Source organism: Cetorhinus maximus, chromosome 34, assembly GCF_964194155.1.
Source record: "Cetorhinus maximus chromosome 34, sCetMax3.hap1.1, whole genome shotgun sequence".
NCBI classification, from domain to species: domain Eukaryota; kingdom Metazoa; phylum Chordata; class Chondrichthyes; order Lamniformes; family Cetorhinidae; genus Cetorhinus; species Cetorhinus maximus.
Window position 1 is genome coordinate 11,940,537 of NC_135912.1, and position 19,993 is coordinate 11,960,529.

Below are 19,993 nucleotides of genomic sequence, written 5' to 3' on the forward strand. Positions count from 1 at the left end.
TTACGGGACAGCACGATGAGTTACTGGGTAGTACGATGAATTACCGAGCAGTACGATGATTTACGGGGCTGTACGATGAGTTTGCGGGCAGTACGATCAGTTATAGGGCAGAACGAAGAGTTACCGGGCAGTACGATGAGTTACCGGGCAGTAAGATGAGTTACAGGACAGTACCATGAGTTACGGGGCAGTATGATGAGTTACGGGGCAGTACGATGAGTTACGGGCCAGTACGATGAATTACGGTGCAGTGCGATGAGTTACGGGGCAGTGCGATGAGTTACGGGGCAGTACGATGAGTTACGGGGCAGTACTAAGGGTTACGGGGCAGTACGGCGAGTTACGGGGAAGTACGATGAGTTATGGGGCAGTACGATGAGTTATTTGGCAGTACGAAGAGTTACGGGGCAGTACGAAGAGTTAAGGGGCAGTACGATGTGTTACGGGGCAGAACGAAGAGTTACGGGGTAGTACGATGAGTTAAGGTGCAGTACGATGAGTTACGGGGCACTACGATGAGTTACCGGGCACTACGATGAGTTACCGGGCACTACGATGAGTTATCGGACAGTACAATGAGTTACGGGGTAGCACGATGAGTTACTGGGCAGTACGATGAGTTACTGGGCATTACGATGAGTTACGGGGCAGTACGATGAGTTACCGGGCAGTAAGATGAGTTACGGGGCTTTTCGATGATTTACCGGGCAGTACGATGAGTTACCGGGCCTTACGATGGGTTACTGGGCAGTACGATCAGTTACAGGGCAGTACGATGAGTTACTGGGCAGTACGATGAGTTACGGTGTAGTACGATGAGATACGGGGCAGTACGATTAGTTAAGGGGCAGTACGATGAGTTACGGGGCAGTACGATGAATTACGAGGCAGTACGATGAGTTATGGTGCAGTACGAAGAGTTACCGGGCAGTGCGATGATTTACGAGGCAGTACGATGAGTTATGGGGCAGTAATATGAGTTACTGGGCAGTACGATGATTTACCGGGTGATACGATGAGTTACGTGGCAGTACGATGAGTTATGGGGCAATACGATGAGTTACAGGACAGACCCTGAGTTACGGGGCAGTACGATGAGTTACGAGGCAGTACGATGAGTTACGGGGCAGAACGATGATATACGGGGCAGTACGATGAATTACGGGGCAGTACGATGAGTTAAGGGGCAGTACGATGTGTTAATGGGCAGTACGATCAGATACAGGGTAGTACGATGAGTTACGGGGCAGTACGCTGAGTTATGGGGCAGTACGATGAGTTACCGGGCAGTACGATGCGTTACTGTGCAGTACAATCAGATACAGGGCAGTACGATGAGATACCGGGCAGTACGATGAGTTACCGGGCAGTACAATGAGTTACGGGGCAGTACGATGATTTGTGGGGCAGTACGATGAGTTACTGGGCAGCACCCTGAGTTACGGGGCAGTACGATGAGTTACCGGATAGCACGATGAGTTACGGGGCAGTACGATGAGTTACGGGGCAGGACGATGAGTTATGGGGCAGTACGGTGAGTTACCGGGTAGCACGATGAGTTACAGGGCAGTACGATGAGTTACGGGGCAGTACGATGAGTTACGGTGCAGTACGATGAATTACGGGGAAGTACGATGAATTACGGGGCAGTACGATGAGTTACTGGGCAGTACCCTGAGTTACGGGGCAGTACGATGAGTTACTGGGTAGCATGATGAGTTACGGGGCAGTACGATGAGTTACGGGGCAGTACGCTGAGTTACCGGGCAGTACACTGAGTTACCGGGTAGTACGTTGAGTTACGGGGCAGTACGCTGAGTTACCGGGCAGTACGCTGAGTTACGGGGCAGTACGATGAGTTACTGAGCAGTACGATGAGTTACCGTGCCGTACGATGAGTTACAGGACAGTACGATGAGTTTCGGGGCAGCACGATGAGTTACTGAGCAGTACGATGAGTTACCGTGCGGTACGGTGAGTTACGGGGAAGTACGATGAGTTACGGGGCAGTACGATGAGTTACGGGGCAGTACGATGAGTTACGGGGCAGTACGATGAGTTACGGGGCACTACGATGAGTTACCAGGCACTACGATGAGTTACCGGGCACTACGATGAGTTACCGGACAGTACAATGAGTTACGGGGTAGCACGATGAGTTACGGGACAGTACGATGAGTTACGGGACAGTACGATGAGTTACGGGGCAGTACGAAGTGTGACGGTGCAGTATGATGAGTTACGGGGCAGTACGATGAGTTACGGGGCAGTACGAAGAGTTACGGGGCAGTACGACGAGTTGCAGGGCAGTAATATGAGTTACTGGGCAGTACGTTCAGTTACTGGGCAGTACGATAAGTTACCGGGCAGTAGGATGACTTACGGGGCATTACGATGGGTTACGGGGCAGTACGATGAACTACGGGGCAGTACGATTAGTTACTGGGCAGTACGATGAGTTACGGGGCAGTACGATGAGTTAATGTGCAGTACAATCAGATACAGGGCAGTACGATGTGTTATGGTGCAGTACAATGAGTTACCGGGCAGTACGCGGAGGTACCGGGCAGTACACTGAGTTACCGGGCAGTACGATGAGTTACAGGACAGTACGATGAGTTACGGTGCAGTACGATGAGTTACTGGGCAGTACGATGAGTTACCATGCGGTACGGTGAGTTACCGGGTAGTACGATGAGTTACGGGGCAGTATGATGAGTTACGGGGCAGTACGAAGAGTTACGGGGCAGTACGAAGAGTTACGGGGCAGTACGATGAGTTACCGGGCAGTACGATGCGTTACTGTGCAGTACAATCAGATACAGGGCAGTACGATGAGATACCGGGCAGTACGATGAGTTACCGGGCAGTACAATGAGTTACGGGGCAGTACGATGATTTGTGGGGCAGTACGATGAGTTACTGGGCAGCACCCTGAGTTACGGGGCAGTATGATGAGTTACCGTATAGCACGATGAGTTATGGGGCAGTACGATGAGTTACGGGGCAGGACGATGAGTTATGGGGCAGTACGGTGAGTTACCGGGTAGCACGATGAGTTACAGGGCAGTACGATGAGTTACGGGGCAGTACGATGAGTTACGGTGCAGTACGATGAATTACGGGGAAGTACGATGAATTACGGGGCAGTACGATGAGTTACTGGGCAGTACCCTGAGTTACGGGGCAGTACGATGAGTTACTGGGTAGCATGATGAGTTACGGGGCAGTACGATGAGTTACGGGGCAGGACGATGAGTTATGGGGCAGTACGGTTAGTTACCGGGTAGCACGATGAGTTACTGGGCAGTACGATGAGTTACGATGCAGTACGTTGAGTTACGGAGCAGTACGATGAATTACGGGGCAGTACGATGAATTACGGGGCAGTATGATGAGCTACTGGGCAGTACGATGAGTTACTGTGCATTACAATCAGATACAGGGCTGTACGATGAGTTATTGTGCAGTACGATGACTTACTGGGCAGTACGCTGAGTTACCGGGCAGTACACTGAGTTACCGGGTAGTACGTTGAGTTACGGGGCAGTACGCTGAGTTACCGGGCAGTACGCTGAGTTACGGGGCAGTACGATGAGTTACTGAGCAGTACGATGAGTTACCGTGCCGTACGATGAGTTACAGGACAGTACGATGAGTTTCGGGGCAGCACGATGAGTTACTGAGCAGTACGATGAGTTACGGGGAAGTACGATGAGTTACGGGGCAGTACGATGAGTTACGGGGCAGTACGATGAGTTACGGGGCAGTACGATGAGTTACGGAGCACTACGATGAGTTACCAGGCACTACGATGAGTTACCGGGCACTACGATGAGTTACCGGACAGTACAATGAGTTACGGGGTAGCACGATGAGTTACGGGACAGTACGATGAGTTACGGGACAGTACGATGAGTTACGGGGCAGTACGAAGTGTGACGGTGCAGTATGATGAGTTACGGGGCAGTACGATGAGTTACGGGGCAGTACGAAGAGTTACGGGGCAGTACGACGAGTTGCAGGGCAGTAATATGAGTTACTGGGCAGTACGTTCAGTTACTGGGCAGTACGATAAGTTACCGGGCAGTAGGATGACTTACGGGGCATTACGATGGGTTACGGGGCAGTACGATGAACTACGGGGCAGTACGATTAGTTACTGGGCAGTACGATGAGTTACGGGGCAGTACGATGAGTTAATGTGCAGTACAATCAGATACAGGGCAGTACGATGTGTTATGGTGCAGTACAATGAGTTACCGGGCAGTACGCGGAGGTACCGGGCAGTACACTGAGTTACCGGGCAGTACGATGAGTTACAGGACAGTACGATGAGTTACGGTGCAGTACGATGAGTTACTGGGCAGTACGATGAGTTACCATGCGGTACGGTGAGTTACCGGGTAGTACGATGAGTTACGGGGCAGTATGATGAGTTACGGGGCAGTACGAAGAGTTACGGGGCAGTACGAAGAGTTACGGGGCAGTAATATGAGTTACTGGGCAGTACGTTCAGTTACTGGGCAGTACGATGAGTTACCGGCCAGTATGATGACTTACGGGGCATTACGATGGGTTACGGGGCAGTACGATGAGTTACGGGGCAGTACGATGGGTTACGGGGCAGTACGATGATTTACGGGGTAGTACGATGAGTTACGAGGCAGTACGAACAGTTACGGGACAGAACGATGATATACGGGGCAGTACGATGAGTTACGGGGCAGTACGATGTGATACTGGGCAGTACGATCAGATACACGGCAGTACTATGATTTACGGGGCAGTACGCAGAGTTACCGGGCAGTACTCTGTGTAACGGGCCAGTACGATGAGTTACGGGGCAGTGCGATGAATTACCGGGCAGTACGATGAGTTATGGGGCAGTACAAAGTGTTACGGGGCAGTACGATGAGTTACGGGGCAGTACGATGAGTTACGTGGCAGTACGAAGAGTTACGGGGCAGTACGAAGAGTTACGGGGCAGTACGATGTGTTACGGGGCAGTACGATGAGTTACGGGGCACTATGATGAGTTACCGGGCACTACGATGCGTTACCGTGCACTACGATGAGTTACCGGACAGTACAATGAGTTACGGGGTAGCACGATGAGTTACTGGGCAGTACGATGAGTTACTGGGCATTACGATGAGTTACGGGGCAGTACGATGAGTTACCTGGCAGTAAGATGAGTTACGGGGCAGTACGATGATTTACCGGGCAGTACGATGAGTTACGGGGCTTTACGATGGGTTACTGGGCAGCACGATCAGTTACAGGGCAGTACGATGAGTTACTGGGCAGTACGATGAGTTACGGTGTAGTACGATGAGATACGGGGCAGTACGATTAGTTAAGGGGCAGTACGATGAGTTACGGGGCCATACAATGAGTTACCGGGCAGTACGATGAGTTACGGGGCAGTACGATGAGTTATGGGGCAGTACGATGAGTTACGGGCCAGTGCGATGAGTTAAGGGGCAGTACGATGACTTACGGACCAGTACGATGAGTTACTGGGCAGTACGATGAGTTACCAGGTAGTACCATGATTTACTGGGCAGTACGATGTGTTACAGGGCAGTACGATGAGTTACGGGACAGCACGATGAGTTACTGGGTAGTACGATGAATTACCGAGCAGTACGATGATTTACGGGGCTGTACGATGAGTTTGCGGGCAGTACGATCAGTTATAGGGCAGAACGAAGAGTTACCGGGCAGTACGATGAGTTACCGGGCAGTAAGATGAGTTACAGGACAGTACCATGAGTTACGGGGCAGTATGATGAGTTACGGGGCAGTACGATGAGTTACGGGCCAGTACGATGAATTACGGTGCAGTGCGATGAGTTACGGGGCAGTGCGATGAGTTACGGGGCAGTACGATGAGTTACGGGGCAGTACTAAGGGTTACGGGGCAGTACGGCGAGTTACGGGGAAGTACGATGAGTTATGGGGCAGTACGATGAGTTATTTGGCAGTACGAAGAGTTACGGGGCAGTACGAAGAGTTAAGGGGCAGTACGATGTGTTGCGGGGCAGAACGAAGAGTTACGGGGTAGTACGATGAGTTAAGGTGCAGTACGATGAGTTACGGGGCACTACGATGAGTTACCGGGCACTACGATGAGTTACCGGGCACTACGATGAGTTATCGGACAGTACAATGAGTTACGGGGTAGCACGATGAGTTACTGGGCAGTACGATGAGTTACTGGGCATTACGATGAGTTACGGGGCAGTACGATGAGTTACCGGGCAGTAAGATGAGTTACGGGGCTTTTCGATGATTTACCGGGCAGTACGATGAGTTACGGGGCCTTACGATGGGTTACTGGGCAGTACGATCAGTTACAGGGCAGTACGATGAGTTACTGGGCAGTACGATGAGTTACGGTGTAGTACGATGTGATACGGGGCAGTACGATTAGTTAAGGGGCAGTACGATGAGTTACGGGGCAGTACGATGAATTACGAGGCAGTACGATGAGTTATGGTGCAGTACGAAGAGTTACCGGGCAGTGCGATGATTTACGAGGCAGTACGATGAGTTATGGGGCAGTAATATGAGTTACTGGGCAGTACGATGATTTACCGGGTGGTACGATGAGTTACGTGGCAGTACGATGAGTTATGGGGCAGTACGATGAGTTACAGGACAGACCCTGAGTTACGGGGCAGTACGATGAGTTACGAGGCAGTACGATGAGTTACGGGGCAGAACGATGATATACGGGGCAGTACGATGAATTACGGGGCAGTACGATGAGTTAAGGGGCAGTACGATGTGTTAATGGGCAGTACGATCAGATACAGGGTAGTACGATGAGTTACGGGGCAGTACGCTGAGTTATGGGGCAGTACGATGAGTTACCGGGCAGTACGATGCGTTACTGTGCAGTACAATCAGATACAGGGCAGTACGATGAGATACCGGGCAGTACGATGAGTTACCGGGCAGTACAATGAGTTACGGGGCAGTACGATGATTTGTGGGGCAGTACGATGAGTTACTGGGCAGCACCCTGAGTTACGGGGCAGTACGATGAGTTACCGGATAGCACGATGAGTTACGGGGCAGTACGATGAGTTACGGGGCAGGACGATGAGTTATGGGGCAGTACGGTGAGTTACCGGGTAGCACGATGAGTTACAGGGCAGTACGATGAGTTACGGGGCAGTACGATGAGTTACGGTGCAGTACGATGAATTACGGGGAAGTACGATGAATTACGGGGCAGTACGATGAGTTACTGGGCAGTACCCTGAGTTACGGGGCAGTACGATGAGTTACTGGGTAGCATGATGAGTTACGGGGCAGTACGATGAGTTACGGGGCAGTACGCTGAGTTACCGGGCAGTACACTGAGTTACCGGGTAGTACGTTGAGTTACGGGGCAGTACGCTGAGTTACCGGGCAGTACGCTGAGTTACGGGGCAGTACGATGAGTTACTGAGCAGTACGATGAGTTACCGTGCCGTACGATGAGTTACAGGACAGTACGATGAGTTTCGGGGCAGCACGATGAGTTACTGAGCAGTACGATGAGTTACCGTGCGGTACGGTGAGTTACGGGGAAGTACGATGAGTTACGGGGCAGTACGATGAGTTACGGGGCAGTACGATGAGTTACGGGGCAGTACGATGAGTTACGGGGCACTACGATGAGTTACCAGGCACTACGATGAGTTACCGGGCACTACGATGAGTTACCGGACAGTACAATGAGTTACGGGGTAGCACGATGAGTTACGGGACAGTACGATGAGTTACGGGACAGTACGATGAGTTACGGGGCAGTACGAAGTGTGACGGTGCAGTATGATGAGTTACGGGGCAGTACGATGAGTTACGGGGCAGTACGAAGAGTTACGGGGCAGTACGACGAGTTACAGGGCAGTAATATGAGTTACTGGGCAGTACGTTCAGTTACTGGGCAGTACGATAAGTTACCGGGCAGTAGGATGACTTACGGGGCATTACGATGGGTTACGGGGCAGTACGATGAACTACGGGGCAGTACGATTAGTTACTGGGCAGTACGATGAGTTACGGGGCAGTACGATGAGTTAATGTGCAGTACAATCAGATACAGGGCAGTACGATGTGTTATGGTGCAGTACAATGAGTTACCGGGCAGTACGCGGAGGTACCGGGCAGTACACTGAGTTACCGGGCAGTACGATGAGTTACAGGACAGTACGATGAGTTACGGTGCAGTACGATGAGTTACTGGGCAGTACGATGAGTTACCATGCGGTACGGTGAGTTACCGGGTAGTACGATGAGTTACGGGGCAGTATGATGAGTTACGGGGCAGTACGAAGAGTTACGGGGCAGTACGAAGAGTTACGGGGCAGTAATATGAGTTACTGGGCAGTACGTTCAGTTACTGGGCAGTACGATGAGTTACCGGGCAGTATGATGACTTACGGGGCATTACGATGATTTACGGGGTACTACGATGAGTTACGGGGCAGTAGGATGAGTTACGGGGTAGAACGATGAGATACGGGTCAGTACGATGAGATACGGGGCAGTACGATGAGTTAAGGGGCAGTACGATGTGTTAATGGGCAGTACGATCAGATACAGGGTAGTACGATGAGTTACGGGGCAGTACGCTGAGTTATGGGGCAGTACGATGAGTTACCGGGCAGTACGATGCGTTACTGTGCAGTACAATCAGATACAGGGCAGTACGATGAGATACCGGGCAGTACGATGAGTTACCGGGCAGTACAATGAGTTACGGGGCAGTACGATGATTTGTGGGGCAGTACGATGAGTTACTGGGCAGCACCCTGAGTTACGGGGCAGTACGATGAGTTACCGGATAGCACGATGAGTTACGGGGCAGTAAGATGAGTTACGGGGCAGGACGATGAGTTATGGGACAGTACGGTGAGTTACCGGGTAGCACGATGAGTTACAGGGCAGTACGATGAGTTACGGGGCAGTACGATGAGTTACGGTGCAGTACGATGAATTACGGGGAAGTACGATGAATTACGGGGCAGTACGATGAGTTACTGGGCAGTACCCTGAGTTACGGGGCAGTACGATGAGTTACTGGGTAGCATGATGAGTTACGGGGCAGTACGATGAGTTACGGGGCAGGACGATGAGTTATGGGGCAGTACGGTTAGTTACCGGGTAGCACGATGAGTTACTGGGCAGTACGATGAGTTACGATGCAGTACGTTGAGTTACGGAGCAGTACGATGAATTACGGGGCAGTACGATGAATTACGGGGCAGTATGATGAGCTACTGGGCAGTACGATGAGTTACTGTGCATTACAATCAGATACAGGGCTGTACGATGAGTTATTGTGCAGTACGATGACTTACTGGGCAGTACGCTGAGTTACCGGGCAGTACACTGAGTTACCGGGTAGTACGTTGAGTTACGGGGCAGTACGCTGAGTTACCGGGCAGTACGCTGAGTTACGGGGCAGTACGATGAGTTACTGAGCAGTACGATGAGTTACCGTGCCGTACGATGAGTTACAGGACAGTACGATGAGTTTCGGGGCAGCACGATGAGTTACTGAGCAGTACGATGAGTTACCGTGCGGTACGGTGAGTTACGGGGAAGTACGATGAGTTACGGGGCAGTACGATGAGTTACGGGGCAGTACGATGAGTTACGGGGCAGTACGATGAGTTACGGGGCACTACGATGAGTTACCAGGCACTACGATGAGTTACCGGGCACTACGATGAGTTACCGGACAGTACAATGAGTTACGGGGTAGCACGATGAGTTACGGGACAGTACGATGAGTTACGGGACAGTACGATGAGTTACGGGGCAGTACGAAGTGTGACGGTGCAGTATGATGAGTTACGGGGCAGTACGATGAGTTACGGGGCAGTACGAAGAGTTACGGGGCAGTACGACGAGTTGCAGGGCAGTAATATGAGTTACTGGGCAGTACGTTCAGTTACTGGGCAGTACGATAAGTTACCGGGCAGTAGGATGACTTACGGGGCATTACGATGGGTTACGGGGCAGTACGATGAACTACGGGGCAGTACGATTAGTTACTGGGCAGTACGATGAGTTACGGGGCAGTACGATGAGTTAATGTGCAGTACAATCAGATACAGGGCAGTACGATGTGTTATGGTGCAGTACAATGAGTTACCGGGCAGTACGCGGAGGTACCGGGCAGTACACTGAGTTACCGGGCAGTACGATGAGTTACAGGACAGTACGATGAGTTACGGTGCAGTACGATGAGTTACTGGGCAGTACGATGAGTTACCATGCGGTACGGTGAGTTACCGGGTAGTACGATGAGTTACGGGGCAGTATGATGAGTTACGGGGCAGTACGAAGAGTTACGGGGCAGTACGAAGAGTTACGGGGCAGTAATATGAGTTACTGGGCAGTACGTTCAGTTACTGGGCAGTACGATGAGTTACCGGGCAGTATGATGACTTACGGGGCATTACGATGGGTTACGGGGCAGTACGATGAGTTACGGGGCAGTACGATGGGTTACGGTGCAGTACGATGATTTACGGGGTACTACGATGAGTTAATGGGCAGTACGATCAGATACAGGGTAGTACGATGAGTTACGGGGCAGTACGCTGAGTTATGGGGCAGTATGATGAGTTACCGGGCAGTACGATGCGTTACTGTGCAGTACAATCAGATACAGGGCAGTACGATGAGATACCGGGCAGTACGATGAGTTACCGGGCAGTACAATGAGTTACGGGGCAGTACGATGATTTGTGGGGCAGTACGATGAGTTACTGGGCAGCACCCTGAGTTACGGGGCAGTACGATGAGTTACCGGATAGCACGATGAGTTACGGGGCAGTACGATGAGTTACGGTGCAGGACGATGAGTTATGGGGCAGTACGGTGAGTTACCGGGTAGCACGATGAGTTACAGGGCAGTACGATGAGTTACGGGGCAGTACGATGAGTTACGGTGCAGTACGATGAATTACGGGGACGTACGATGAATTACGGGGCAGTACGATGAGTTACTGGGCAGTACCCTGAGTTACGGGGCAGTACGATGAGTTACTGGGTAGCATGATGAGTTACGGGGCAGTACGATGAGTTACGGGGCAGGACGATGAGTTATGGGGCAGTACGGTTAGTTACCGGGTAGCACGATGAGTTACTGGGCAGTACGATGAGTTACGATGCAGTACGTTGAGTTACGGAGCAGTACGATGAATTACGGGGCAGTACGATGAATTACGGGGCAGTATGATGAGCTACTGGGCAGTACGATGAGTTACTGTGCATTACAATCAGATACAGGGCTGTACGATGAGTTATTGTGCAGTACGATGACTTACTGGGCAGTACGCTGAGTTACCGGGCAGTACACTGAGTTACCGGGTAGTACGTTGAGTTACGGGGCAGTACGCTGAGTTACCGGGCAGTACGCTGAGTTACGGGGCAGTACGATGAGTTACTGAGCAGTACGATGAGTTACTGTGCCGTACGATGAGTTACAGGACAGTACGATGAGTTTCGGGGCAGCACGATGAGTTACTGAGCAGTACGATGAGTTACGGGGAAGTACGATGAGTTACGGGGCAGTACGATGAGTTACGGGGCAGTACGATGAGTTACGGGGCAGTACGATGAGTTACGGAGCACTACGATGAGTTACCAGGCACTACGATGAGTTACCGGGCACTACGATGAGTTACCGGACAGTACAATGAGTTACGGGGTAGCACGATGAGTTACGGGACAGTACGATGAGTTACGGGACAGTACGATGAGTTACGGGGCAGTACGAAGTGTGACGGTGCAGTATGATGAGTTACGGGGCAGTACGATGAGTTACGGGGCAGTACGAAGAGTTACGGGGCAGTACGACGAGTTGCAGGGCAGTAATATGAGTTACTGGGCAGTACGTTCAGTTACTGGGCAGTACGATAAGTTACCGGGCAGTAGGATGAGTTACGGGGCAGTACGATGAGTTAATGTGCAGTACAATCAGATACAGGGCAGTACGATGTGTTATGGTGCAGTACAATGAGTTACCGGGCAGTACGCGGAGGTACCGGGCAGTACACTGAGTTACCGGGCAGTACGATGAGTTACAGGACAGTACGATGAGTTACGGTGCAGTACGATGAGTTACTGGGCAGTACGATGAGTTACCATGCGGTACGGTGAGTTACCGGGTAGTACGATGAGTTACGGGGCAGTATGATGAGTTACGGGGCAGTACGAAGAGTTACGGGGCAGTACGAAGAGTTACGGGGCAGTAATATGAGTTACTGGGCAGTACGTTCAGTTACTGGGCAGTACGATGAGTTACCGGGCAGTATGATGACTTACGGGGCATTACGATGGGTTACGGGGCAGTACGATGAGTTACGGGGCAGTACGATGGGTTACGGGGCAGTACGATGATTTACGGGGTACTACGATGAGTTACGGGGCAGTAGGATGAGTTACGGGGTAGAACGATGAGATACGGGTCAGTACGATGAGATACGGGGCAGTACGATGAGTTAAGGGGCAGTACGATGTGTTAATGGGCAGTACGATCAGATACAGGGTAGTACGATGAGTTACGGGGCAGTACGCTGAGTTATGGGGCAGTATGATGAGTTACCGGGCAGTACGATGATTTACGGGGTAGTACGATGAGTTACGAGGCAGTACGATCAGTTACGGGACAGAACGATGATATACGGGGCAGTACGATGAGTTACGGGGCAGTACGATGTGATACTGGGCAGTACGATCAGATACACGGCAGTACTATGATTTACGGGGCAGTACGCAGAGTTACCGGGCAGTACTCTGTGTAACGGGCCAGTACGATGAGTTACGGGGCAGTGCGATGAATTACCGGGCAGTACGATGAGTTATGGGGCAGTACAAAGTGTTACGGGGCAGTACGATGAGTTACGGGGCAGTACGATGAGTTACGTGGCAGTACGAAGAGTTACGGGGCAGTACGAAGAGTTACGGGGCAGTACGATGTGTTACGGGGCAGTACGATGAGTTACGGGGCACTATGATGAGTTACCGGGCACTACGATGCGTTACCGTGCACTACGATGAGTTACCGGACAGTACAATGAGTTACGGGGTAGCACGATGAGTTACTGGGCAGTACGATGAGTTACTGGGCATTACGATGAGTTACGGGGCAGTACGATGAGTTACCTGGCAGTAGGATGAGTTACGGGGCAGTACGATGATTTACCGGGCAGTACGATGAGTTACGGGGCTTTACAATGGGTTACTGGGCAGTACGATCAGTTACAGGGCAGTACGATGAGTTACTGGGCAGTACGATGAGTTACGGTGTAGTACGATGAGATACGGGGCAGTACGATTAGTTAAGGGGCAGTACGATGAGTTACGGGGCCATACAATGAGTTACCGGGCAGTACGATGAGTTACCGGGCAGTACGATGAATAACGAGGCAGTACGATGAGTTATGGGGCAGTACGATGATTTACGGGGTACTACGATGAGTTACGGGGCAGTAGGATGAGTTACGGGGTAGAACGATGAGATACGGGTCAGTACGATGAGATACGGGGCAGTACGATGAGTTAAGGGGCAGTACGATGTGTTAATGGGCAGTACGATCAGATACAGGGTAGTACGATGAGTTACGGGGCAGTACGCTGAGTTATGGGGCAGTACGATGAGTTACCGGGCAGTACGATGCGTTACTGTGCAGTACAATCAGATACAGGGCAGTACGATGAGATACCGGGCAGTACGATGAGTTACGGTGCTGTATGATGTGTTATGGGGCAGTACGATGAGTTACGGGGCAGTACGATGAGTTTCCGGGCAGTACGATGAGGTATGGCGCAGTGCGATGTGTTACCGGCCAGTACGCAGAGTTATGGGGCAGTACGATGAGTTACCGGGCAGTACGATGATTTATCGTGCAGTACGATGAGTTACCGGGCAGTACGATGAGTTACGGGGCAGTGCCATGAGTACGGGGCAGTACTATGAGTTACTGGGCAGTACAATGAGTTATGTGGCAGTACCGTGGGTTTCCCAGCAGTACGATGAGTTACGCTGCAGTACGCTGATTTACGGGGCTGTACGCTGAGTTACGGGGCTGTACGGTGAGTTACGGGGCAGTACGCTGAGTTACTGGGCAGTACTATGAGTTACCGGGCAGTACGCTGAGTTACCGGGCAGTACGCTGAGTTACCGGGCAGTACGCTGAGTTACCGGGCAGTACGCTGAGTTACCAGGCAGTACGATGAGCTACCGGGCAGTAAGATGAGTTACGGGGCAGTACGATGATTTACCGGGCAGTACGATGAGTTATAGGGCAGCACGATGAGTTATGGGGCAGGACGATGAGTTAATGGGCGGTACGATGAGTTACGCGGCATTACGATGTGTTACGGGACCGTACGATGAGTTACAGGGCAGTACGATGAGTTACGGGGCAGTACAATGAGTTACCGGGCAGTACGATGAGGTATGGCGCAGTACGATGAGTTACCGGGCAGTACGCTGAGATATGGGGCAGTACGATGAGTTACTGTGCAGTACGATGAGTTACCGGGCAGTACGATGAGTTACAGAGCAGTACGATGAGTTACAGGGCAGTACGATGAGTTACAGGACAGTACGATGAGTTAACGGGTAGTACGATGAATTACCGAGCAGTACGATGAGTTACGGGGCAGTACGATGAGTTTGCGGGCAGTACGATCAGTTATAGGGCAGTACGAAGAGTTACCGGGCAGTACGATGAGTTACAGGGCAGTACGATGAGTTACGGGGCAGTACGATGAGTTATGGGGCAGTACGATGAGTTACGGGCCAGTGCGATGAGTTAAGGGGCAGTACGATGACTTACGGACCAGTACGATGAGTTACTGGGCAGTACGATGAGTTACCAGGTAGTACCATGATTTACTGGGCAGTACGATGTGTTACAGGGCAGTACGATGAGTTACGGGACAGCACGATGAGTTACTGGGTAGTACGATGAATTACCGAGCAGTACGATGATTTACGGGGCAGTACGATGAGTTTGCGGGCAGTACGATCAGTTATAGGGCAGAACGAAGAGTTACCGGGCAGTACGATGAGTTACCGGGCAGTAAGATGAGTTACAGGACAGTACCATGAGTTACGGGGCAGTATGATGAGTTACGGGGCAGTACGATGAGTTACGGGCCAGTACGATGAATTACGGTGCAGTGCGATGAGTTACGGGGCAGTGCGATGAGTTACGGGGCAGTACGATGAGTTACGGGGCAGTACTAAGGGTTGCGGGGCAGTACGGCGAGTTACGGGGAAGTACGATGAGTTATGGGGCAGTACGATGAGTTATTTGGCAGTACGAAGAGTTACGGGGCAGTACGAAGAGTTAAGGGGCAGTACGATGTGTTACGGGGCAGAACGAAGAGTTACCGGGCACTACGATGAGTTACCGGGCACTACGATGAGTTATCGGACAGTACAATGAGTTACGGGGTAGCACGATGAGTTACTGGGCAGTACGATGAGTTACTGGGCATTACGATGAGTTACGGGGCAGTACGATGAGTTACCGGGCAGTAAGATGAGTTACGGGGCTTTTCGATGATTTACCGGGCAGTACGATGAGTTACGGGGCCTTACGATGGGTTACTGGGCAGTACGATCAGTTACAGGGCAGTACGATGAGTTACTGGGCAGTACGATGAGTTACGGTGTAGTACGATGAGATACTGGGCAGTACGATTAGTTAAGGGGCAGTACGATGAGTTACGGGGCAGTACGATGAATTACGAGGCAGTACGATGAGTTATGGTGCAGTACGAAGAGTTACCGGGCAGTGCGATGATTTACGAGGCAGTACGATGAGTTATGGGGCAGTAATATGAGTTACTGGGCAGTACATTCATTTACCGGGCAGTACGATTTGTTACCGGGCAGCACGACGAGTTACTGGGCAGTACGATGAGTTACGGGGCAGTACGATGAGTTACCGGGCAGTAAGATTAATTGCGGGGCAGTACGATGAGTTATAGTGCAGTACGATGAGTTACAGGGCAGTACAATGAGTTACGGGGCAGTACAATGAGTTATGGGGCAGTACGATGAGTTACTGGGCGGTACGATGAGTTACGGGGCATTACGATGTGTTACGGGGCCGTACGATGAGTTACAGGGCAGTACGATGAGTTACGGGGCAGTACGATGAGTTACCGGCCAGTACGATGATTTACTGGGCAGTACGATGAGTTATAGGGCAGCACGATGAGTTATGGGGCAGGACGATGAGTTAATGGGCGGTACGATGAGTTACGCGGCATTACGATGTGTTACGGGACCGTACGATGAGTTACAGGGCAGTACGATGAGTTACGGGGCAGTACAATGAGTTACCGGGCAGTACGATGAGGTATGGCGCAGTACGATGAGTTACCGGGCAGTACGCTGAGATATGGGGCAGTACGATGAGTTACTGTGCAGTACGATGAGTTACCGGGCAGTACGATGAGTTACAGAGCAGTACGATGAGTTACAGGGCAGTACGATGAGTTACAGGACAGTACGATGAGTTAACGGGTAGTACGATGAATTACCGAGCAGTACGATGAGTTACGGGGCAGTACGATGAGTTTGCGGGCAGTACGATCAGTTATAGGGCAGTACGAAGAGTTACCGGGCAGTACGATGAGTTACAGGGCAGTACGATGAGTTACGGGGCAGTACGATGAGTTATGGGGCAGTACGATGAGTTACGGGCCAGTGCGATGAGTTAAGGGGCAGTACGATGACTTACGGACCAGTACGATGAGTTACTGGGCAGTACGATGAGTTACCAGGTAGTACCATGATTTACTGGGCAGTACGATGTGTTACAGGGCAGTACGATGAGTTACGGGACAGCACGATGAGTTACTGGGTAGTACGATGAATTACCGAGCAGTACGATGATTTACGGGGCTGTACGATGAGTTTGCGGGCAGTACGATCAGTTATAGGGCAGAACGAAGAGTTACCGGGCAGTACGATGAGTTACCGGGCAGTAAGATGAGTTACAGGACAGTACCATGAGTTACGGGGCAGTATGATGAGTTACGGGGCAGTACGATGAGTTACGGGCCAGTACGATGAATTACGGTGCAGTGCGATGAGTTACGGGGCAGTGCGATGAGTTACGGGGCAGTACGATGAGTTACGGGGCAGTACTAAGGGTTACGGGGCAGTACGGCGAGTTACGGGGAAGTACGATGAGTTATGGGGCAGTACGATGAGTTATTTGGCAGTACGAAGAGTTACGGGGCAGTACGAAGAGTTAAGGGGCAGTACGATGTGTTACGGGGCAGAACGAAGAGTTACGGGGTAGTACGATGAGTTAAGGTGCAGTACGATGAGTTACGGGGCACTACGATGAGTTACCGGGCACTACGATGAGTTACCGGGCACTACGATGAGTTATCGGACAGTACAATGAGTTACGGGGTAGCACGATGAGTTACTGGGCAGTACGATGAGTTACTGGGCATTACGATGAGTTACGGGGCAGTACGATGAGTTACCGGGCAGTAAGATGAGTTACGGGGCTTTTCGATGATTTACCGGGCAGTACGATGAGTTACCGGGCCTTACGATGGGTTACTGGGCAGTACGATCAGTTACAGGGCAGTACGATGAGTTACTGGGCAGTACGATGAGTTACGGTGTAGTACGATGAGATACGGGGCAGTACGATTAGTTAAGGGGCAGTACGATGAGTTACGGGGCAGTACGATGAATTACGAGGCAGTACGATGAGTTATGGTGCAGTACGAAGAGTTACCGGGCAGTGCGATGATTTACGAGGCAGTACGATGAGTTATGGGGCAGTAATATGAGTTACTGGGCAGTACGATGATTTACCGGGTGATACGATGAGTTACGTGGCAGTACGATGAGTTATGGGGCAATACGATGAGTTACAGGACAGACCCTGAGTTACGGGGCAGTACGATGAGTTACGAGGCAGTACGATGAGTTACGGGGCAGAACGATGATATACGGGGCAGTACGATGAATTACGGGGCAGTACGATGAGTTAAGGGGCAGTACGATGTGTTAATGGGCAGTACGATCAGATACAGGGTAGTACGATGAGTTACGGGGCAGTACGCTGAGTTATGGGGCAGTACGATGAGTTACCGGGCAGTACGATGCGTTACTGTGCAGTACAATCAGATACAGGGCAGTACGATGAGATACCGGGCAGTACGATGAGTTACCGGGCAGTACAATGAGTTACGGGGCAGTACGATGATTTGTGGGGCAGTACGATGAGTTACTGGGCAGCACCCTGAGTTACGGGGCAGTACGATGAGTTACCGGATAGCACGATGAGTTACGGGGCAGTACGATGAGTTACGGGGCAGGACGATGAGTTATGGGGCAGTACGGTGAGTTACCGGGTAGCACGATGAGTTACAGGGCAGTACGATGAGTTACGGGGCAGTACGATGAGTTACGGTGCAGTACGATGAATTACGGGGAAGTACGATGAATTACGGGGCAGTACGATGAGTTACTGGGCAGTACCCTGAGTTACGGGGCAGTACGATGAGTTACTGGGTAGCATGATGAGTTACGGGGCAGTACGATGAGTTACGGGGCAGTACGCTGAGTTACCGGGCAGTACACTGAGTTACCGGGTAGTACGTTGAGTTACGGGGCAGTACGCTGAGTTACCGGGCAGTACGCTGAGTTACGGGGCAGTACGATGAGTTACTGAGCAGTACGATGAGTTACCGTGCCGTACGATGAGTTACAGGACAGTACGATGAGTTTCGGGGCAGCACGATGAGTTACTGAGCAGTACGATGAGTTACCGTGCGGTACGGTGAGTTACGGGGAAGTACGATGAGTTACGGGGCAGTACGATGAGTTACGGGGCAGTACGATGAGTTACGGGGCAGTACGATGAGTTACGGGGCACTACGATGAGTTACCAGGCACTACGATGAGTTACCGGGCACTACGATGAGTTACCGGACAGTACAATGAGTTACGGGGTAGCACGATGAGTTACGGGACAGTACGATGAGTTACGGGACAGTACGATGAGTTACGGGGCAGTACGAAGTGTGACGGTGCAGTATGATGAGTTACGGGGCAGTACGATGAGTTACGGGGCAGTACGAAGAGTTACGGGGCAGTACGACGAGTTGCAGGGCAGTAATATGAGTTACTGGGCAGTACGTTCAGTTACTGGGCAGTACGATAAGTTACCGGGCAGTAGGATGACTTACGGGGCATTACGATGGGTTACGGGGCAGTACGATGAACTACGGGGCAGTACGATTAGTTACTGGGCAGTACGATGAGTTACGGGGCAGTACGATGAGTTAATGTGCAGTACAATCAGATACAGGGCAGTACGATGTGTTATGGTGCAGTACAATGAGTTACCGGGCAGTACGCGGAGGTACCGGGCAGTACACTGAGTTACCGGGCAGTACGATGAGTTACAGGACAGTACGATGAGTTACGGTGCAGTACGATGAGTTACTGGGCAGTACGATGAGTTACCATGCGGTACGGTGAGTTACCGGGTAGTACGATGAGTTACGGGGCAGTATGATGAGTTACGGGGCAGTACGAAGAGTTACGGGGCAGTACGAAGAGTTACGGGGCAGTACGATGAGTTACCGGGCAGTACGATGCGTTACTGTGCAGTACAATCAGATACAGGGCAGTACGATGAGATACCGGGCAGTACGATGAGTTACCGGGCAGTACAATGAGTTACGGGGCAGTACGATGATTTGTGGGGCAGTACGATGAGTTACTGGGCAGCACCCTGAGTTACGGGGCAGTATGATGAGTTACCGTATAGCACGATGAGTTATGGGGCAGTACGATGAGTTACGGGGCAGGACGATGAGTTATGGGGCAGTACGGTGAGTTACCGGGTAGCACGATGAGTTACAGGGCAGTACGATGAGTTACGGGGCAGTACGATGAGTTACGGTGCAGTACGAT

General features: G+C 51.6%; 1 protein-coding gene across 1 annotated transcript in view; it reads right to left on the reverse strand.

The window, feature by feature from the left end:
• LOC144671763 (solute carrier family 2, facilitated glucose transporter member 4-like) overlaps positions 1-19,993 on the reverse strand; it is a 262,713-nt gene that overhangs the window by 136,541 nt on the left and 106,179 nt on the right. The window lies entirely within an intron of this gene.